Consider the following 23462-nt stretch of genomic DNA (forward strand, 5'->3'; position numbering starts at 1 on the left):
CCTAATTAATTTAATATTCATTTATCGAGCCCCTATCTATGTAGACTGTACTAGAGCCCAGGGATACACATCGAAAAAAGTCTCTGCCCTGAAGTTCTTCATAGGAGGTGTGCTAAGTGTTGAGGTGTAGGGCAGCCAGATGGCCTGGCCGGAGGCGGGAGTAGGGTGGGGGCAGTGTGGGTGCACTGGAGAAGGCGCTCTGGGCATGAGGTTAGAGTTGCCCCAGAAGAGAAGTAGAGGGTGCCAGGGGCAGGTGCGTCCGGGCAGAAGGAACAGTTTGTGCAGAAGCGCCAAGCAGAAAGGTTCGATCGTGAGTCTTCCTCTGAGATGTGGCTGGAAAGATAAGCAGGAGCGCATCACAAATGCCTCATCCTTAGGGTTTAAAGTGGATCTTGGCCCGAGAGGTCAGTGGAGGTTTTAAGCAGAGGACGTGTTTAGACTTGCCTTTGGAATAGTCGGCAGACAGCCAGACAGAAGCCTGGAAGGTCAGTTCGGAGAGTACTGCCGATGCCAGAGGGGAGCGGCTGTGGACCAAAGGGTAGTGACGGGGACTCTCGAGCCCTACGCAGCTGCTCTGGGAGCCAGGGGTCTTAAGGCTGGAGCTGAGAATGAAGACCTGTGCCCCATGGGGACCGGTCCGCTGAGGCTCTGCAAGAGTTCCTCAACTCAGTCCTGGTAGAAGACGGTGACCCAAGGACCGCCGTCCTGCCCCAGCCGGGGACAAACCGAGGCCCAGGAGCTCAAGCCGACACCCGCCCTCGCTCCTCCTCTTGACAGCGCCCCCCCGCCCCCCCCAGCACCACCAGCTCTTTCTGACTAAGCTGCTTCTCCATCCATCTGGCCCTACCTGTCCGTCAGCAGGGGGACCAATAAGCGAGCGAGAACAGCGTTGTCCCCGCCCACGCGCCGGCAACCCCGCCCGCTCGAGCCGTGGGCGGTGCGGTCCTCGAGCCAAAGGCGCTGGCGTCACGCGCTCGGCGAGCCACTGCGCCTGCGCAGGCCTGACTGCCGCTGGGACTGAGGCGCTGGGTGGGGCGAGGCCGGTCCCGCTGTTTCCCCAGCTTCTTGGTTCGCCCTCTGTGCCTGGGTCGGAACATGCACTGGAAGGGCCAGTCGGGTTTGCCTGCAGAGGCGTCTCCAAAGGGCTCTTCTCTCCACGAGATTCCCCGCGACGTCTTAGGACTGCAGTTGCAAAGCACAGTGCCAAGTGCTGGAGGGTGAGGGTAGGTCCATCGAGGAGGAAGGGAAGGGAAGCAGGAAAGAACTGTTAAGCAGCTATAATGAAAGAATAACAAATGCTAAGTAGACATAAGCATCATGTGCTGAAAGTTAAAAGAATTCTCTCTTGGGATCAGAGAACTCTTCCGTGGAGGAGGTTGCTTGGGGCAAAGCCAGAGGCATGGCCAGGATTGCTGTAAGTTGGCAAGAAAAGGTGAAAGTCAACATTAATAGCAATTAGTTATATTAGAAAAAAAAAAAAAACTTTGCCGTCAACGACCTTGTAGGACAGAGTAGAACTGCCCCATAGGGTTTCCAGTGAGGGGCTGGTGGATTCAAACTGCCAAGCTTTTGGTTAAAAGCCGAGCTCTTAACCATGGCGTCACCAGGGCTCCAATTAGTTATACAGATAAACTATTAAAATATAATTTAGTACGTTCAGGGGCAAGGGATAAAGGAGTCAGAGCTCCTAACTACTTGGAGGGACCTGGGAAAGCTTCATGAATCAAGCCTGTGTAGGATTTTGCTGAAACGGGATGGAAGGATGTACAAAATATTGGATGTCTGCAACGTTCGGCTAAAGTAAACAGTGTCTTTTGTGATAGGCAGAATGGTGAGGATTCTGCCTACAAATATGCTGACCAAAACAGAGCCTACCCTCAAGGAGCTTAGCCTCGGTGGAGACTCCCGTGTCTAACGAGAGAGGTATTCCCAGGATTTTGTGAGTGCCACCTAGCCTGGCCTTCAGGGAGGTCTTCCCGGAGGAGGCAATAAAGCACAAAGCTTTACTGAGGGAGGAGCTAGGCATGCAGTTGGAAATTCAGGCGTAGTCCACTTTCTGGAAGATCTTGAAGGACTGTAGAAGCCATGCCAGCGTGAGTGATGTGATCTTTTTAAAAAGATAAATGTACAGACAAGACAGGTGGATAGGAGAAGAGCTGGAGAGACAGGGGGACCCATTCAGAGGCTGAAATTGAAATTCCTTGTTATCAGTGAAACTGAGAAAGGTTGAAATCCTGAACTTTGCTGTTGGCATAGGGGAATGAAGAGAGAGGGGACATTTTTTAAAGGTATTGAGGACATAGGATTGACAGAACCTGTTTGCTGGAGGAGGTGTGTAGGATGACTCCCAAGTTTGAGGTGCGGATAACTGTAAGGTAGACTATAAAGAAGGAGGAGCAGGCTTTATAGGAGGAGGATTATGAGTTCAATTTTGGAGTCCTTGGTAGTTGGTGTCCTCAGTGAGAGCCCCTGCAGAAGGGCGGTACCAAAAGCCAAATTCTAGGAGATGGAATGGGAGGTGAAGAAGAGGAAGCAGCAGGGTAGTCTGTTCCTTAAATGTACTTCTGTTCTCTAGACCAGTGGCCTATTAGTCACAGCACTTGGATGTTTCTTAGACACCACAAATCCCGCTTGCTCAGAAACGAGCCCATCCGGATATATGGAAAGATGCAATAAAGAAAATATAGCAGTAAGTGTAGAATCTGGGCGATGGGAAATATGGATGGTGACTGGATAATCGGTCAACTTTTCTGTATTTTTTAAATTTTTCTAAATGAAATAGTATACTCTCAACAACAAAATAAAAAGTTTAAAAAACAAATAATACCAAATATTGAATTAAAAAATGAGCTCATCCTTTCTACCCTCCAGCTATTCTTCCGCCAGTGGGTCCCATCTCAATAAGTAGAACCACCATGTGCCCAGTTGTTCAAACCAGAGACCTGGGAATATCATTTCTTTAGTTAATCCTTCTTCTCCCTTCTATTCCAAGTCACCAGGTTTTCTAAATATCTGTTAAATTCATTGACAGTGGAGTTACTTGCTGGATGCACAAGTGTGCTATATTATCATTGTCCCATCACCGTCTCCCTAGGTGTTAATGGACATAATAGCTACTAATGGCCATAAAGTATGTGTTTTAGGGGGAGATGATTGCCCTCTGAAGAAACCCAGTGGGGTAAAGGAGGAAGAGCTGTTATCTGGCACCAGTAAATTCTAGAATAGCCTGAACAGGGGCAATAAACATGTCCCTGGCCTGCAGAAGGCTTTCCACTTTTATTACTTCCTTGTCATGGATTGAATTCCCAAAAATACGTGACAACTTGGCTAGGCCATGATTCCCAGTATTCTGTGGTTGTCCTCCATTTTGTGATCTGATGTAATTGTTCCTATTCTTTGTAAATCCTAATCTCTGCCTGTGGTTAATGAGGCAAGATTTAAAAAACTAAAGCCAAACCCGCTGTCTTCGAGTTGATTCCGGCTCATAGTCACCCTACGGGACAGGATAGAACTGCCCCATAGAGTTTCCAAGGAGCACCTGGTGGATTCGAACTGCTGACCTTTTGGTTAGCAGCCGTAGCACTTAACCACTTTGCCACCAGGGTTTCAATTAGGTTATGTTAAAGAGAATTAGGGTGGGATGAAACAGCCTTACTCAGGTCGCAACCCTGATCCTATGTAAGGGGAGTTTCCCTGGGGTGTGGCCTGCATCACCTTTTATCTTACAAGAGATAAAACCAGAGAGAAGTAAGGGGGGCGGCGGCGAGGAACTCAGTACCACCAAGAAGGAAGAGCCAGGAGTGAGCCCATCCTTTGGACCTGGGGTTCTCCTTTGCTGAGAACCTCCTAGACCTAAGGTGATTACATCGGATCACAAAATGAAGGCCAACCACACAATATTAGGAATCATGGCCTAGCCAAGTGGACGTACATTTGGGGGTGGGACACAATTCAATCCATAACATCCAGAATAAATAAAGAACTATAAATCAGTAAGAAAAAGGCATAACACAGTAGAAAAGTAGACAAGAGACTTGAGCAGGAACCGCACAGAGGATCTCCAAATGATCAATCTGCATGTAAAAAGGTGCTCAACCTCATTTATACTAAAAACCAAAAACCAAACCATTTGCCATTGAGTTGATTCCAATTCATGTCAACCCCATATGTGCAGAGTAGAACTGCTCCATAGGGTTTTCAAGGCAGAAGCAGATTGCCAGGCCTTTCTTCCCAGGCACCTTTGGATGGGTTCAGACCTCCAACTTTCTGGTTAGTAGTCGAGCATTTAATTGATGGTGCCACGCTGGGACTGTAATATTTATAGTAAGGGGAATGCAAAGTAAAATCACACTCAGATAAAACCACAAAGTCACCAGAATGGCTAAAAAGACTTGACAGCCTCAAAGAGTGTCGGAGTGTGAGACAACGAAAACCCTCATACACTGCTGGTGGGAGTAAAGATTAGTACAACTACTTGGGCACTGTCTAGCTAAGTTAAAGAGACTCTGTGACACAGCAATTCAGCTCCTAGCTATGTAAAAAAAAAAAAAAAATGTAGCCAACAAAAATTCACGTTGTTAGATGCCGTCGAGTCGGCTCTGACTCATAGCGACCCTGTGTACAACAGAACAAAACACTACCTGGTCCTGCGCCATCCTCACAATTGTTGTTATGCTTGAACCCATTGTTGCAGCCACTGTGTCAATCCATTTCGTTGAGAGTCTTCCTCTTTTTTGCTGACCCTGTGCTTTACCAACCGTGATGTCCTTCTCCAGGGACTGATCCCTCCTGATAACATGTCCAAAGTCTGTGAGATGTAGTCTGTAGCTTTTTATAGTAGCATACTTGACAGAGCCTAAAACTGGAAACAAACCAAATATCCATCAATGGTGAATGGATAAATTGTATATTTCTAGAATGGAATTCTGTATGAAAATGAAAGAACTGCAGGTCCCTAAAATAACACTAAAGCACACTTTAAAAGCCAGACACACAATAAATTCATTTTCTCTGATTCCATTCTTATAAAGTTCAAAACTAAATGATTATATTTAGGTGGTAAAACTATAAAGAAAAAACAAGTAAATGATTTCCATAAATATCAGGACAGTAGGAAGGAGGGTGGTTACCTTTATGGGAGTGGGAGGAGCCTGTGATCAGAAAGCAGCATTGTAGAGGCTTGGGGGGGGGCGGCTGCCAGTGTCCTATTTCTTACCTTGGGCAGTTGTTGTGAAGAGGTTCATTTTATAACAATATATTTGTTTTTGCATGCTTTTAAAAATGTGTGTTGTCTTTCACAATATAGTTTTGTTGTTTTTTTAATTTAAGAATTAGCAAGAATAAACTATCAGGGGTTGGAGGAGCATGGCTTGTTGACTAGACAAGAAGTGCCGGCCACAGCGGAACAGAGTTTCACCCTGTGAGGTGAAGGGGGGAAAAGAGCTCCATGTGGAGAGAGTAGCACGTGCAAGTCCCTGGCTGTGGTGAATCTGAAGAGCTGACCAGCCCCAGGACTGCTAGGGCTTAGAGAACATGGTGGGGGAGTCATGTGTGATAAGGCCAGAAGGTCTGGAGAGCCCTGTGGAATGTTTGCTCTTAGAGGACAATGGGGAGGCACTGAGCAGTTTTAAAGCAGCAAGTGACCTGATCAAGTCAGGAAGTCATTCTGCCTGAGTGTGGGAAGTGGACTGGCAGGGTCAAGAGTAGGAGCCAGGAGACTAGTTAGGAAGCTGTGTCAATAATCCTGAGGGTTGGTGGAAGCTTGGACTAGGGTGGTGTCAGTGGAGAGATGAGGAATACAGTGTAGTATTTCACAGCTCTGTCTGTATGTAACAACTCTGTTTAGCTGTGTAGCTGCAGCACTGTCTCATTGTTATGTAATTAAAAATCCTGTAATGTTATATTATGTATACCAAACCAAAAAACCCATTGCTGTTGAGTCAATTCTCACTCAATAGCGACCCTACAGGACAGAGTACAACGGCTCCATAGGGTTTCCAAGGAGCGCCAGGTGGATTCGAACTACCGACACTTTGGTTAGCAGCCATAGCACTTAACCATTACGCCACCAGGTTTTCCATATGGTGTATACGTACCCTATTATGTACTGCACCTTACTATGTACAATACACACATATATACATATTGTGTATGTATTTATACATACATTTTGTGTACAGAGTTGCACACACAAAACCATGGATATTTTACAAGTGATTTAAGAGGTTTTCAAAAGCTATGTTGATTATATGATTTTTATCCTATGTACTAACTTAGAACCTAATTTTGGCAGAAGATGCATGCAATGTCACTACGCTCACAAGTTCTTAGTGAGGGACCATTTGAAGCAGAGCACAGACCAGACACTTCTAATGGCGCAATCAATAGACGTTTGTTACTTAACAGAATGCAAAGGACAGGGATGAGTAGAACAGCACACATCATCATCAGACTAGGTTCACCGAAGTTAGACTCCCATCCACAGGGTTAGAGTGCATCCAGGCATGCCCCAGTTCATGTCTTGGGAGGAGAATTGGGATTAAATACTAACAAGGCAGCCATGTTTACATGCCAAATAGCATGTACAGAGAACAGGTAGGAGAAAGGGCAATAAGAGGGGGTAATAAAAGGTAGAAGGGGTGTCTTAGTCATCTAGTGCTGCTGCCACAGAAATACCACAAGTGAATGGCTTTAACAAACAGAAATGTATTCTCTCACAGTTTGGAAAGTGTTATGGATTCAAAAAGTTTGTCAACTTGGCTAGGTCATGATTCCCAGTATTGTGTGGTTGTCTTCCATTTTGTGATCTGATGTAATTACCTATGTGTTGTAAATTTTAACCTCTGATGTTAATGAGGCAGGACACAATCTACAGGACTAGGTTGTATCTTGAATCAATCTCTTTTGAGATACAAAAGAGAAGCAAGCAGAGAGGAGAGGGCTCATTACCACCAACCAACAAGAGCCATCAGTGGTGTGTGTCCTTTGAACCTGAGGTCTAGGCTCTGAGAAGCTCCTAGACCAGGGGAAGATTGATGACAAGGATTTTCCTCCAGAGCTGACAGAGAGAGAAAGCCTTCCCCTGCAGCTGGTGCCCTGATTTGAACTTCTAGCCTCCTAAACTGTGAGAAAATAAATTTCTGTTTGTTAAAGCCACCGAGTTGTAGTATTGCTATTATAGCAGCACTAACTAACCAAGACAGTGGATATGAGCCCTTCAGCAGGTAATACGTTGGAAATATCTTCCCCACTCTGTGGTTTGCCTGTTCCCTTTCTTAATAGTATCTTTGATAAAAAGACTTAATTTTAATATGATCAAATGCATCAGTCTTTTATTTTGAGTGCATTTTGGGGTCTGTTTTTTTAAAATCTTCTACTCCAAGGTTGCAAAGATACTCTCAAATTCTATCTTCTAAAGAGCTTTATTTTTTTGCTTAGCTCATTAAGACTAGTATCCACCTGGGCGGTAGAAGTCATGATTCATATTCTATTCCATTTGGAGATTCCAGTATCCCAGCACCATTTGTTGAAAAGACTGTCATTTCCCCACTGCTCTGCGGAGCCATGTTTGTCAAAAATCAAGTGTCCATATTTGCATGAGTCTGTTTCTGGATGCTCTGTGCTACTACTTGTTTATCCTTCCACAGTCTGTAGCTTTATAATAAATTGTCATATCTATGGGGTGAGTCCTCCCACTTTGCTCTTCAAGAGTGACTTGGATATTGTTTAATGAACAGACATAAACGTTATGAAATTTATACAAATTCTTTATGCAAATATTAAAAATAGAAAAGCCAGGAGGAACAACTCAGAAAAGGAGGGTGAGATAGTTGCACAACTCAAAGAATGTAATCAATGTCACTGAATTGTACATGTAAAATTGGTTGAATTGGGGAATGTTCTGCTATGTACATTCTCAACAACAAAAGCAAAATAAGTTATTGAAAAAAATGGAAAAGCCATTTTGTGGTAATCCTGTTCTGAACAGTTTTTCCAGTGACTTTCCAGCTTAGAAGTTGGTCACACTGTCCAGTACAGTTGTCACTCGCCACATGAGGCTATTGAATGCTTAGAATGTGGTTGGTCTGAATTGAGATGTGTTGTAAGTGTGTAAAATACACACTGGATTTCTAAGACTTAGCAGGAAAAAGACTGCAAGATATCTCAATAATAACTTTTGTATTCAATAACAAAAGAACAAATATTGTGTGACCTCACTTACATAAAAAGACAAGAACAGGCAAATATATAGAAGACCAAAGTTTATTAGTGGTTACCAGGGGCAGGCAGGAGAGGGAAAAGGGGGAAGTTATTGCTTATGGAGCACCGAGTATCTGTTTACAGTGGTGGAAAATTCACATTGAGTAAGAGTAAGTATTGCCAGAATTAAAACTAGATAACTGGGAGCTCCTAAAAGTCAAACGCCTATGCTCATCCAGAGACTTCACCAAAAGAGTAAAAAGATTACCTACAGACTGGGAAAAAAGTTTTTAGCTTTGACATTTCTGATTGGCACCTGATATCTAAAATCTGCATGATACTGCAAAAACTCAACTACAAAAAGACAAATAACCCAACCAAAAAATGGTCAAAATATATGAACAGCCACTTCACTAAAGAAGACATTCAGGTAGCTAACAGATACATGGGGAAATGCTCACGATCATTAGCTATTAGAGAAATGCAAATCAAAACTACAATGAGATTTCATCTCACTTCAACAAGGCTGGCATTAGGTCAAAAAAAACACAAAATAAATGTTGGAGAGGCTGTGGAGAGATTGGAACACTTATACACTGCTGGTGGGAATGTCAAATGGTACAACCACTTTGGAAATTGATTTGGCGCTTCCATAAAAAGCTAGAAATAGAACTACCATACGATCCAGCAGTCCCACTCCTTGGAATATATCCTAGAGAAATAAGAGCCTTTACACGAACAGATACATGCACACCCATGTTCATTGCAGCACTGTTTACAATAGCAAAAAGATGGAAGCAAGGTGCCCATCAACAGATGAATGGATAAAGAAATTATGGTATATTCACACAATGGAATACTACACATCGATAAAGAACAGGGATGAATCTGTGAAACATTTCGTAACATGGAGGAATCTGGAAGGCATTATGCTGAGTGAAATAAGTCAGTTGCAAAAGAACAAATATTGTATAAGACCACTATTATAAGAACTGGAGAAATAGTTTAAACAGAGAAGAAAATATGCTTTCATGGTTATGAGGGGGGGAAGGTAGGAGGGTGGAAGAGGTGTATTCACTAAGTAGATAAGAACTACTTTAGGTGAAGGGAAGGACAACACACAATACAGGCAAGGTCAGCACAACTGGACTAAACCAAAAGCAAAGCAGTTTCCTGCATAAACTGAATGCTTCAAAGGCCAGCATAGCAGGGGCAGGGGTCTGGGGACCATAGGTTCAGGGGACATCTAAGTCAGTTGGCATAATAAAATCTATTAAGAAAATATTCTGCATCGCACTTTGGAGAGTGGCATCTGGGGCCTTAAACACTAGCAAGCAGCCATCTAAGATGCATCAACTGGTCTCAGCCCACCTGGAGCAAAGGAGAATGAAGACCACCAAGGACACAAGGTAACTACAAGCCCAAGAGACAGAAATGGCCACATAAACCAGGGACTACATCAGCCTGAGACCAGAAGAACTAGATGGTACCTGGCTACAACCGATAACTGCCCTGACAGGGAACACAACAGAGAACCCCTGAGGGAGCAGGGGAGCAGTGGGATGCAGACCCCAGATTCTCATAAAAAGACCAGGCTTAATGGTCTGACTGAGACTAGAAAGACCCTGGTGGTCATGGCCCCTAGACCTTCTTTTGTCCCAGGACAGGAACCATTCCCAAAGCCCCAAAGACAACTCTTCAGACAGGTATTGGACTGGACAATGAGTTGGAGAGGGATGCTGGTGAGGAGTGAGCTTCTTGGATCAGGTGGACACTTGGGGCTTTGTTGGCATCTCCTGCCAGAGGGGAGATGAGAGGGTAGAGGGGGTTAGAACCTGGCAAAATGGACAGGAAAAGAGGGAATGGAGGGAGGGAGCGGGCTGTCTCATTAGGGGGAGAGCAATTGGGATTATGTAGCAAGGTGTATATAAGTTTTTGTATGAGAGACTGACTTGATTTGTAAACTTTCACTTAAAGTACAATAAAAATTTTAAAAATAAACATCGCACAGCCAATTAATATGATTGATGTCAGTAAGTTGTATACCTGTAAAAGCTGATAAATGCTGCCTGATAGATACTGTCGTGGATTGAATTGTGTTAGGCCAAAATACGTGTTAGGCCATGATTCCCAGTATTGTGTGGTCCTCCATTTTGTGATTTTTCTATGTGTTATGAATCATAATCTCTGCCTGTGGTTAAAGAGGATTAGGGTGGGATTGTAACACCCTTGCTCAGGTCACATCCCTGATCCAATGTAAAGGGAGTTTCCCTGGAGTGTGGCCTGCACCACCCTTTATCTTACAAGAGATGAAAGGGAAGCAAGCAGCGAGTTGGGGACTTCATACCACCAAGAAAGCAGTGCTGGTTACAGATCGCATCCTTTGGACCCGGGGTTCCTGTGCGGAGAATCTCCTAGTCCAGGGGGAGATTGATGACAAGAACCTTCCTTCAGAGCCAACAGAGAGAGAAAGTCCTCCCCTGGAGCCTATTCCCTGAATTTGGACTTCTAGCCTATTAGACTATGAGAAAATAAATTTCTCTTTCTTAATTCTGTTGTAGTAGCACTAGATGACTAAGACAGATGTTTAAAAAAAACACAAGAGAAGAAAAATAAGTGAGCAGCCGCTGAGGCTGTGTACGTACAACCAAACACCTCATGCAGTTTGTTTCTTGGTTGGGAGGTTAAGGTCATGGTTTCATGGGACATCCCAGTTACTTGGCCTAGTATTGTGTTTAGAGCTTCTGTTCTACCTCCTAGCTCCTTGAGAAATGCCTGGGGTCTTAAAAGCCTGCAAATGTCCATTCGAGGTACAACAATTGGTCTCTTTTTGCCTGGAACAACAGAGGAAGAAGGAGAGTCAGGAAGAGAAGGAGGAAATGGAATGCTTAGCTAATTGACTCCATGAACAACTGCCTCCTTTGTCACGAGACCAGAACTGGATGGTGCCTGACTGTCATTTCTAAACACTTTGATCAGAGATTCTATAGAAGAATCCTGATCAAAAGGAGGAAAACGCAGAAGAGAATTTCAAATTCGCATGGAATCCAGCATTTCTGGAGCCATTGAGTCTGGATAAAACCCCGAAACTATTGCCCTGAGAATATCCCTTTATTAGTTAAGTTAAACAATAGTTTAGCTTAGTTAGTAAAGAATGTCTGCCTTGAGCATTGCGTTCTTTTAAAGAACTATATGGAATCAAACTAAAAACAGTAACTCGAAAGATTAGATAGGAAACTTAGGGGGCAGTGAGTTTATGTTAATGGGGGAGGGACAACTCAGAAAAGGGGTGAGAATGGTTGCACAATTTGAAGAATGTGATCAATGTCACTGAATTGTACATGTAGAAATTGTTGAATTGGTGTATGTTCTGTCTATTCTCAACGACAAAATAAAAATAAATTATTAAAAAGTAACAATAGTAATTTTTGTGTTGCTTACATTTTGACAGTGCCCTGGTAGCACAGTGGTTAAGCATTTGGCTGCTAACCAAAAAGTTGGAATCCTTGGAAAACCTATGGGGCAGTTCTACTTTGTCCTGTGGGGTCGCTATGAGTCGGAATTGACTTGATAGCAATGGGTTTGGTTTTTGGGTTTGGTATATTTTGATATGAGAATATTTTAGATGTTGTCACAGATTGAATTGTGTCCCCCCTAAAATATCTGTCAACTTGGCTAGGCCAAAATTCCCAGTATTGTGTAGTTGTCCTCCATTTTGTCGTCTGATGTGATTTCCCAATGTGTTGTAAATCCTATCACTACGATGTAATGAGATGGACTACTGGCAGTTACACTGATGAGATCTACAGGGTCGAATAGTGTCTTATGCCAATCTCTTTTGAGATACAGAAGAGAGAAGCCGGCAGAGAGACCAGGGACCTCATACCACCAAGAAAGCAACACCGGGAGCACAGTGTGTTTTTTAGACCTGAGATTCCTGCGCAGAGAAGCTCCTAGTCCGGGGTGGGGGGATTGATCAAAAAGACCTTCCTCCAGAGCTGACGGAGAAAGCCTTCCCCTGGAGTTTATGCCCTGAATTTGGACTTCTAGCCTACTAGACTGTGAGAAAATCAATTCATCTTTGTTAAAGTCACTCACCTGTCACATTTCTATTATAGCAGCACTAGATGACTAAGATAGATGTATTGGCTTAAATGAAATCTATTATTAAAATTAAGTTCACCTGTCTCCATTTATTTTTTTTACTGTAGCTTCTAAAAATTTTTAAATTAAATATGAAGCCTGCATTTGTGGCTCACATTGTATTTCTACTGGACAGTGTAGAAGTCCTGGTTGGTACAATTGTTAACCTGCTCAGCTGTTAACCCAAAGGCTGAAGGTTCAAGTCCACTCTAGGGTGCCTGGGAAGAAAAGCCTGGTGATCTACTTCTGAAAAGTCAGCCGTTGAAAACCCTGTGGGGCACACTTCTACTCTGATGCACATAGGGTCGCCGTGAGTCCGAACTAACTGGACTGCAGCCGATAGCTGAATAGTGTGGTGGGCTGAACAAGGGCCCGAACCCCTGGACCTGTGAATGTTACTTTATGTGGCAAAAGGGACTTTGCAGATGTGATTAAGGTTATGGCCTTGAAGTGGAAAGGTTATCCTGGATTATCTGGGTGGGCCCTAGATGTAATCACAAAGGTCCTTATAAAATGGAGGCTGACCTCACGAAAGTGAGACAGTGCAGGCCATAGGGTGAGCAGGCGGCTGGATCCAAAGCCCTGCCGGCGACAGTCTGAGCTTACTCACAGAGGGCCTGTGCAGCTGCTCCAGTGACTTCAGGGAAGACGCTATACAATTACACATTGAATTTTAGATGGCTGCCGGGTGCAACATTGATGAGAAAGGGCGGAATGAAGACAGGAGTGAGAAAGGAATGTCTACCAGGAACCCTAAAGCAATTAAAGAGAAGCAACAGGAAAACCTTAAAAAAAAAAGGCAGCAGAGGAGAGTTGACAGCAGAAGAGGAAAAGGCTATGGAAGCAGAGATTGGAGGGGTTGATGCTGGCTGCTACCAGAAGCTGGAGGAGGCAAGCAACAGATTCTCTCTGGAGCCTCCAGAAGGAAGCAGCCCTGTCAACGCCTTGATTCTAGCTCCTTAGACTCATTTTGGACTTCTGGCCTCCAGAATTGTAAGAGAATAAATTTGTGTTGTTTAAAGTTACTAAATTTGTGGCAATTTTTTACAGCAGCCACAGGAAATTAATATACTCGGTGTTAATCTAAAATTTTTTAAAAATTAATATTATACACCCCACATACTCAATAAAAATTTCCAGGGGGTTACTGCACATTATCAAAGTTGTTGGGGAAAACTAGATTACCACTACCAAAGATGGCAATGACAAAACATCATTCTGATAGGGAGATCCAAGAGCCAGAGCCCTGAATTAGGACTTCTAGCCTCCTAAACTGTGAGGGAATTAAGTTTCTGTTTGTTAATGCCATCCCCTTGTGGTAATTCTGAACAGCTGTGTTTAAGAGAAAATTAAACTGAAAACAACATGGATATATATTATGGACTGAATTGTGTCCCCCCAAAATGTGTCAACTTGGCTAGGCCATGATTCCCAGTATTGTGTGGTTGTCTTCCATTTTGTGATCTGATGTGATTATCCTACATGTTATCAATCCTAACCCCTATGATGTTAACCCACCATATGTCTGTCAATTGCCTCATATGCGTGTGAAAGCTGGACAATGAATAAGGAAGACCGAAGAACTGATGCCTTTGAATTATGGTGTTGGCAAAGAATATTGAATATACACCATGGACTCCCAGAAGAATGAACAAATCTGTCTTGAAAGAAGTACATCCAGAATGCTCCTTAGAAGCAAGGATTGCCAGACTTTGTCTCACGTAATTTGGACATGGTATTACGCAGGACCAGTCCCTAGAGAAGGACATCATACTTGGTAAAGTAGAGGGTCAGTGAAAAAGAGGAAGACCCTCAAGGAGCTGGATTGACACAGTGGCTGCAACAGTGGGCTCAAGCATAACAAGGATTGTAAGGCTGGTTTAGGACTGGGGAAGTGTTTCATTCTGTTGTGCATGGGGTCACTATGAGTCAGAACTGGCTGGATGGCACCTAACAACAACAATATGGTGGTAATGAGGCAGGATTAGAGGCACTGATGCTAATGAGACAGGACACAATCTACAGGATTAGGCTGTATTTTGAGTCAACTCTCTTTTTTTTTTTTAACAAATTTATTTCCTCACCCTTCCAGAGACTAAAAGTCTGAACTCAGGGCACCAGCTCTAGGGGAAGGCTCTCTCTCTGTCAGTTCTGGGGGCAGGTCCTTGTCTCTTTCAGCTTCTGGTCCTCGGTTCCTTGGAGATCTTCACATGGCATCTGTCTTCTCCCATCTGTGCTTGCGTCTATGCCTAATCCGCTTTTTTTTTTTTTTATTTTTATTGTGCTTTAAGTGAAAGTTTACAAATCAAGTCAGTCTCTCATACAAAAATTTATATACACCTTGCTATATACCCCTAGTTGCTCTCCTCCTAATGAGACAGCACACTCTTTATCTCCACCCTGTATTTCCGTGTCCATTTAGCCAGCTTCTGTCTCCTTCTGCCTTCTCATCTCACCTCCAGACAGGAGCTACCTACACAGTCTCATGTGTCTACTTGATCCAAGAAGCTCATTCCTCACCAGTATCATTTCCTATCCTGTAGTCCAGTCAATCCCTGTCTGAAGAGTTGGCTTCGGGAATGGTTCCTGTCTTGGGCTAACAGAAGGTCTGGGGACCATGACCTCTGGGGTCCCTCTAGTCTCAGTCAGACCATTAAGTCTGGTCTTTTTATGAGAATTTGGGGTCTGCATCCCACTGCTCTCCTGCTCCTTCAGGGGTTCTCTGTTGTGGTCCCTGTCAGGGCAGTCATCGGTTATAGTCAGGCACCATCTAGTTCTTCTGGTCTCAGGTTGATGTAATCTCTGATTATGTAGCTCTTTCTGTCTCTTGGGCTCATAATTACCTTGTGTCTTTGGTTTTCTTCATTGAGTCAATCTCTTTTGAGATATAAAAGAGAGAAGTGAGCAGGGAGGAATAGGACCTCATACCATGAAGAAAGACGGTCCAGGAGTGCAGCGTGTCCTTTGGATCTGGAGTCCCTTTGCTGAAAAAGTCCTAGACCCACGGGGAGATTGATGACAAGAACCTTTCCCCAGAATAGAGAGAGAAAGCCTTCCCTTGGAACTAGCACCCTGAATTCAGACTTCTAGCCTCCTAAATTGTGAGAGAACAAATTTCTGTTTTTTAAAGCCATCTATTTGTGTTATTTCTGTTATAGCAGCACTAGATAACTAAGACAGTGTATATTCAGAAGAGACTATCCAGAACTATTATACCTCAGTCATTAGCAGAAGACAAACAACTTAATGAAAAAATGGGCAAAAGATTTGAATAGACATTTCACTTAGAAGATATAGAAATTGCTAATAAGCACATGAAAAGATGGTCAATATCATTAGTCACTAGGGAAATACAAACTATGGTGAGGTACTACATCATACCCCCTAAAAAGACTATAATAAAAAAAGACAGGCAATAACAAATGTGGTTAACATTGTATAGAAACAAGAAGCTTCTATATATGTTGCTGGTGGAAATAAAAATTGGTGCAGTCACATTGGAAAACAGCTTGCCAGTTTCTCAAAAAGTTAAACACGCATTTACCAGATAACGTAGCAGTTTCACTCTGTGATGGAATGCAAACATACATCTGCAGCGGGCTTCTTAAGAAAACAATAAACATCCTTATGTTTTCACTGTTAGTTTCCTGTTATGTGCAGCCCAATGCATTCTTAACTGACATATCATCCTTTGAGTCTCAACTTTTTTTTTTTTTAATTTTTATTGTGCGTTAGGTGAAAGTTAACAGGGCAAATTAGTTTCCCACTCAATAGTTTGTACCTAAAGTGTTCGCTGACATTGGTTTCATTCCCCACAATGTGTCAGCACTCTCCTCATTTCCGTCCTAGGTTCCTCATTTCCTTTCATCCTGAAGACTCAGCTTTAAGTGTCATTTCCTCAGGGAGGCCTTCCTGAAGCCTCTAAATCAACACATTTTAGGATACCCTCTACTCTCCCTTTAGCACCCTTCATTATACTTGTGATTTTTTGTTGAATGATGTTTTACTCTCCAGACTGTCAACTCCATGAAAACAGAAACTGTGATAGGTATCCTAAAGCCTAGACCAATGCCAGGCACCCAGTAAAACCGGGTGCTGTCGAGTCTATTCCAACTCACGGGGACTCACGTGCGTCAGAGTAGAAACTGTGTTCCATAAGGCTTTTAAAAGTCGATCTCCAAAAAAATATAAATATACCTCCAGGCCTTTCTTCCAAGGCACCTCTGGAAGCATTGAAACCATGAACCTTTTGGTTAGCAGCTGAGTGTGTTAACCATTTGCACCACCTAGGGACTCCAGTGCCGACACAGTAACCTCTAAGTAACAACCAAAGAAAGATAAAAGAGCGAGGGCACAGGTGGAGGGAGAAACAGGATAAAAATCGTGGAGAGCATTAATTAAAGTTTGTACAAATATGCTTCCTATAGAGGAAAACTTTGAAAGCTCAAAGAACTGGTAAAGAAGAGTTAGAATGGCCACTGTCGGAACTGGATGTGCGTGTTTATCCGGTACAAGTCAGAGCTGCCAAGTGGCGTTAAAGACCCAGCTGGGATTAGAAACCATATATGTGCTTTGACGTCTGTCTGCAGAAGGAGATTTCCTCCAGCAGGGTGCAGCTGTCTGGGTATGGAAGAAGCTGGATAATGAGATTGATCCAAAGACGGGGACTTGCAGGGCAGGCTGCTTTCTATTTTCTCAGACAAATTAAATGAAAGTAGATGTGGAATTTTGTTTTCGTCTTCTCCATAAATGAAACCTTTTAGGGCTCAGAAAGGCTTGCCTGTTGGCTCCAGACTGGAGAAAATCCTCTTGGCTGAAGCACTCACCCCAAAAGTCTTCCCCCATCACCCGCTTGCTTAGTGGGTAAGGGGCGGAGCTTATGAGCTCCATAGGCCTTCCTAACCAGGTGTCCAGGGAAAGGCTTTATAGGAGGGGTCTGTGAATTTCCTCAAGTGTGTACAAAATTCAGTGTATGGGTGTGCATTTATTTTTCTGAGGGAGAGTGTCTACAGCTTTCATTGAATTCTTAAAGGGGTCTCTGATCCAAAAAATCAAGAACCACTGACTTGGGGTTGGCCCCTGCCATGGGTCACAGTATGGATACACTGCTGAGGATCATGGCTGACTGTCAAGCAGGGACCTGGCACAGCGGTAGATGTGGGACTCCAGGGCCAGGGACCTGGGCTATGCGACCTTGGGGAAGTTACTTAGCTCCTCATTTTTTTCTTCTATAAAATGGGGATGTTAATCGCAGCTCTTAGCTCAGAGGGCTGTTGTAAAGGGTAAATGAGTTAACACATGCAAATGGTTAGGACCGGACCATGCCTGTCACTTAATTAGGGCTGCTCTGTATTATGAGTAATGGGAACTGGCGTGGCAGGATACACAGTCAAGGCCCAAGATGCTGAATCAGAGAGGCAGCACTTGAGGGGAACACAGTTGCAGCAAAGTAATGCAAAGCACAAGATCTATCTGCTGTCTCCCCTCTGATGCTTAGTGTGTTATCCTAGGCCAGTCCCTTCCCAGCTCTGCCGCAGGGGTCTGTACGGCCTCAGAGCAGTGACTTGCTCTCACCAAATGCTGATATTATTATTACCCCGTCCACAGGGTGGTGTCCAGACTCCTCTTCTTGACCTTCCCTCACACTGAAACCTTCACAATTCACAAGGCACCTTCACACATATCACGCCTGTCTCACAGCAGTTCTGCAGGTGAAGAAATTGAGACCCAAAGAGAGTAAACGGCTAAACCGAGGCCCCACCACCTTCCCTCATAGTATCCCCTTCCAAGAAGACCCCCTCTCTCCCCCTCCCCAGTTTCCACCTATAGAAATCCCCTTTGTCATTCAAAGCAAAACTCTGAAACCACACCATCCAGAAAACCAAAAAACCAGTTGCTGTCAAGTCAGTAGGTCCCTAGGTGGTGCAAATGCTTTGCACGTCACTACCAACCAGTAGTATCACGGAAAAAAGACCTGCCAATCTGCTGCCAAAAGGTCACAGCCTTGAACGCCCTGTGGAGTGCAGGTCCACTTGGTAACACATGGATTGCCATGAGTCAGAACTGACTCCTCAGCAATGGATTTGTTTTTTTGTCCAGTCTATTTTGACTCATAGAGCTTAACCATTTACCCCACCCAGGGGGACTCCGTTGCAGTCCAGAAAGCCTTCCTAATACCCCTAATCAGAAATTGTCTTTCCCTGTCCTGGACCAATTGAGTGACATAGCCTATGTTCTGCAGAGAATGCCTTTCAGTAAAGAGCTACTAAATAAACAGACGTTTCTACTATTTCAAGGCATTTGAAGTTTAAGGGAAGGAAGGAAGCCCCAGCAACGAAAACGCCTGGAGCAGAGACTGGTCAGTTCCCGCCTCCTGCCTGGGGTGGAGCTCCAGCTCGCAGACGTCAGAGTTGCTGGCTTGTGTCACTGGAAACGCTGATCAGACCTTTGGACTCAGTTGAGCTAGAGCTGGAGAAGCCAACTGACTCAGATTAAGTCCCCCCCCCCACCCCCGCCCCACCTCCGGCATAAAATCACAAAAGAGTTTTTGTTAGTTGCTGATTGGGAGGGAGGGGCTCCAGAGACCTGGGAAAGGAGTAGGACAGCCGGGAATAGAGAAATGAGGGAAAGGCAGGAACCTTGCCTAGAACAAGGGCCAAGGATGCCTGCGGCTGCCTCGAGGGCTGGAAAACTGAGTCTAGATTCTTATCTAACCTCCACTAAGAGTCTTTACTCATTCCACATGTATTTATTTAGTCCACACAGTGTGTGCCAGGCACTGTTCTAGGTGCTGGATAGAAGACAGGCGAGGTGCTGGGAAAGACAGAGTAAATGACAAAAAATAAGGTCATTTCAGAAGAGGTAAGTGTCCTGAGCAGGGTCCCAGTGGTGGAGTGGTTAAGTGTTTGGCTGTTAGCCAAAATGTCGGCAGTTCAAATCCACCAGCTGCTCCTTGGAAACTCTATGGAGCAGTTCTACTCCATCCTGTACAGTTGTTCTGAGTCAGAATCAACTCGATAGCAACAGGTTTTTTTTTTTTTTTTTTAAGTGCTCTGAACAGGTGGTTCAGTGGTAGAATTCTTGCTTTCCATGCAGGAGACCCCGGTTTGATTCCCAGCCAATGTACCTCATGCGTAGCCATCACCCGTCTGTCAGTGGGGGCTTATGTTCCCATGATGCTGAACAGGTTTCGGTGGGGAGCTTCCAAACTGAGACTAGGAAGAAAGGCCTGGTGATCTATTTCCAAAAATCAGCCAATGAAACCCCTATGGATCACAATGGTGAGATCCAGGACTCATCATGGGAATGGCACGGGACCAGGCACCTTGTCATTTCATTGTACATGGGGTTGCCATGAGTTGGGGGCCAACTAGACAGCAGCTAACAATAAGGAAAATGGAGAATGAGGAAATAAAATGAGCAATATAAAATAGGATAGTGTAAGAGAGAAGAGGTGCAGGGATGGGGCACAGCAGTAGAAGGGCGGCCAGGGAAGGAAGGAGGAATGACATCTGAGCTGCCACCCAAATGGCCAGAGGGAGCCAGCAATGCCACTAGCAAGAGAGGAGTTTTCCAGGCAGAGGGAACAAATTAAGCAAATGCCCTGAGGTAGGACCAAGTTTGATACGTTCAATTAAGACAGTACAAAGGTCAATGTGGCTACAGCAGAGTGAGCAAAGGATAATGGTGGGACTGGGCTTGGACCAGACCACGCATGAAAGGCCTTTTTGTTGTTAGGTGCCATTGAGTCAGCTCCATCTCATAGCGATCCTGTGTACGACAGAACAAAATGTTACCTGCACTGTCCTCAAAATCATTGCTATGTTTGAGCCCACTATTGCATCCACAGTGTCAATCCATCTCCTTGAGGGTCATCCTCTTTTTCACTGCCCCTTCACTTTACCAAGCCTGATGTCCTTCTTCAGGGACTGCTCCCTCCTGATAACATGTCCAATGTATGTGAGACAAAGTCTTGCCATCCTTGCCTTCTAAGGAGCGTTCTGGATGTACTTCCTCCAAGACAGATTTGTTTATTCTTCTGGCAGTCTATGGTATATTCAATATTCTCCGCCAACACCAAGAAGGGCTTTAGAAACCATTTAAGAGTTTAGATTTTATTTTACTCTAAATAGGAAAAGGAAACCCTGTGGCATGGTGGTTAAGTGCTATGGCTGCTAACCAAGATGTTGGCAGTTTGAATCCACCAGGCGCTCCTTGGAAACCCTATCGGGCAGTTCTACTCTGTCCTATAGGGTCGCTATGAGTCGGAATTGACTCCACAGCAGTGGGTATATATGTATGTATAAATTTTTATAAATAGGAAAAAAAGACACTGAATGACTGGCCTGCCTTGGCCATCTTGTCAAGGCCTTTGAGGAGCTACTTGTTGAGATCTTGTCCAGACTCAGGCAGTTAGGTGATGCGTGTATATGGGTGAGGGCATTAAGCAGCTAGAGTGTAGCTGAGACCCAGTTGCTATAAGCCACAGCCATGTACAGCCGGAAGGGTCTCCTTGTTGAGCAGGGTTTTTTGTTTTTTTTTTTTTTAATAGAGCCTGACATCCTAAAAAGAGACTCTATCATCTATCCTTTAATTTCTATTACAACAAACAAATACATTAATATGTACCAAAAGTATATTATAGGGGCTGAATATGGACACAGAATGGGAATAAGCGTTGTACACAAGGATAAACATTTTCAAGTTTCCACCACTCCTTTATCTTTTTTTTTTTTTAATTGTGCTTTAGGTGAAAGTTTATGGCTTGAGTTAATTTCTCATACAGAAATTTATACACCTATTGTTATGTGACAATAGTTGCAATCCCTATAATGTGACAGCACACTCCCCCTTTCCACCCCGAGTTTCCCACATCCATTCAACCAGCTCCTGTCCCTTTCTCCCTTCTCATCCTGCCTCCAGACAGGAGCCTCCCATCTAGTGTCATGTGTCTACTTGAACTAAGAAGCACTCTCTTCACGAGTATCATTTTAGGTCTTACAGTCCAGTCTAATCTTTGTCTGAAGAGTTGCTTCAGAAGTAATTTTTGTTCTGGGTTAACAGAGAGTCCGGGGGCCATGTCTTCTGGTGAGCATGGATTTTTAATTTCAAGGCAAAGTGGGTTACACAGAGTATGTAAACACCTGAGATTACACACTGAAATTTTTGTGTGTACCTTATTTCAGGGAGAGAACCCAGATCTCAGAGCTTTTATCAGCTTCTAAAAGGAGTCCCTATGACCAAAAGAGCAAGCAACGAGCATATGAGCAGCAATGTGTACAGCATACTACCCTCGATGTAAAAGGTGTATTAATATGTGCTTGCACACGCCGAGACCGCCTTGGTAAGGATACAGGAATTGCCTCTGAGGAGAGCAGATAGATGGGTGGCTGGGGGAGAAGGAGATTCACCTTTCATCGGTACCCCGTGCATGCTTTACCAGTTTAAAAAAGGTAAACTGGTTTCCTGTAAAGGAGCTCAAGCCTGAGAAGAGTGGATGTGAGCTGAGGGAAGAAAGTGCTCAGATCTGGGGCTGGGGGAACCTGGGGAAAATATCCCTTCCCAGCTCTTCTTAATCCAGCCTTCTGAGGCCAGGGTGGGGCAGTGACAAACCTGCTGGTCCTAACTCGATGTTTGCTTCACCCCACCCCTAACCTGTGTTCACATGCCTCCATGCTCAAGAATTTGCCCGGAGAGGCAGGGTGCAGGCAGCTTCCCACCCTGAGCCCCCCAGGGGTGGGCAGTCTAGCAAGTACAAATTGCCCTGCTCGGGTGAGTGGCCCAACAGGTCCCCTGGACATTCCTTCCAGTCCCCTTAGAGCCCACATGTTGACGGAGAGAAGCCCAGGCCTCCCTGAGCACAGCACCTGCGGGCCCCACCGGGGGCTCTTAGTTCAGATCTGAACTAGTCTCAAGTTGCTTTTCCCAACACCTTCGTTGGCCATTTGGCTTTGAGCAAAGAGCTCACCTTGCTCTGCCTGGTATCCCTGCCTGGCCCTGCCCAGGCAGCAGGAAGCCAAGATGGGACTGTTTTCTCTAATTCTTTCCAGAATCTTGGCTTAGATTTGCTTCACCTCCCCACAAATAGGCTCTGGCCTGGCTTCAGAACCCACCTGTTCTCAGCCATCAGCCAGTGGGCAGGGTGTTTAGATCCCCAGTAATCTGGGGCCATGAGTCGGGGAATATAGTCATCTGCTGATGACAGGTCCCTGGCAGAACGCAGATCAAACGTCCTGGCCCTGCACTCGGGGAGGGCACAGGGCGGCTCTCAGCAGGTCAATAAGACTGAAAAGCTGCTCGCCTGCTGCACAACAATTCAGACCTTTCAAGACACAGCTTCTTCCTGGGAAGAAGGCTGTAGCATGGCCTCCTTTGTGGTGTCAGAGCAGTTCCACACACACGACATGCATAGACAAATAGAATTTTAACACTGGATCTAATTCTGAATTAAATAATAATACCAGCCACTATTTGTGAGGCTCTCATGGTGGGCCTGAGTCCCTGGGTGGTACTCACTGAGAGGTTGGAAGTTGAAGTCCACCCGTGGAAGAAAGACCTGGCAATCTACTTCTGAAAAATCAGCCATTGTAAACCCTATGGCGCACAAGTCTACTCTGACACACATGGGTAGCCATGAGTTGAAGTCAACTCAATGGCAACTGATAACTGGTACTGTGGGCCAGGCACTGTTCAGTTCTGCGCTTTGTGTTATCATCTCATTTAAATCCCACAGAACCCTGATGGGGGTGGTATCACTGAAATCTGCCTTTCACCCAGCCAGTCAGAGAGGGAGCTGGGATGTGAGCCCAGGCAGTCTGGAAACATTATGCTCATAGCTGCTCATGAATAAAAACCAAATGATTTACAGAAAGCCCCAGAATCTTGCACCAAATGGGACCTGATCTGCAGCCCAGCAACTGGAGAACCGAAGTCCAAGTGCTGGCAGTTTGTTCTGCACTTGGGGCTTAGGGCACACAGTGGGGGCCTGGGAAGCTGAAATCAGGGGCGCTGGGCTCCTCTACCCGCTCTATCACCCACTGACCATGTGGCCTTGGGCAGCTCACAACCTCCTGGGCTCATTTCCTCTGTAAAAAAGGGCTGGGCTGCACTCTGTGTGGTTC

The 23462-nt window shown here is 44.7% G+C and overlaps 1 long non-coding RNA gene across 1 annotated transcript; it reads right to left on the reverse strand.

Moving 5' to 3' along the window:
• Positions 1–796: 796 nt before the first annotated feature.
• On the reverse strand, positions 797–18820 carry LOC135230797 (uncharacterized). Its single transcript, XR_010321538.1, has 3 exons — positions 17939–18820; positions 4641–4861; positions 797–1210 (listed from the first exon to the last, which is right to left on the reverse strand). It is a non-coding gene; the product is annotated as an uncharacterized LOC135230797 (long non-coding RNA).
• Positions 18821–23462: the final 4642 nt, after the last annotated feature.

Source organism: Loxodonta africana, chromosome 3, assembly GCF_030014295.1.
Source record: "Loxodonta africana isolate mLoxAfr1 chromosome 3, mLoxAfr1.hap2, whole genome shotgun sequence".
Lineage (NCBI taxonomy): Eukaryota > Metazoa > Chordata > Mammalia > Proboscidea > Elephantidae > Loxodonta > Loxodonta africana.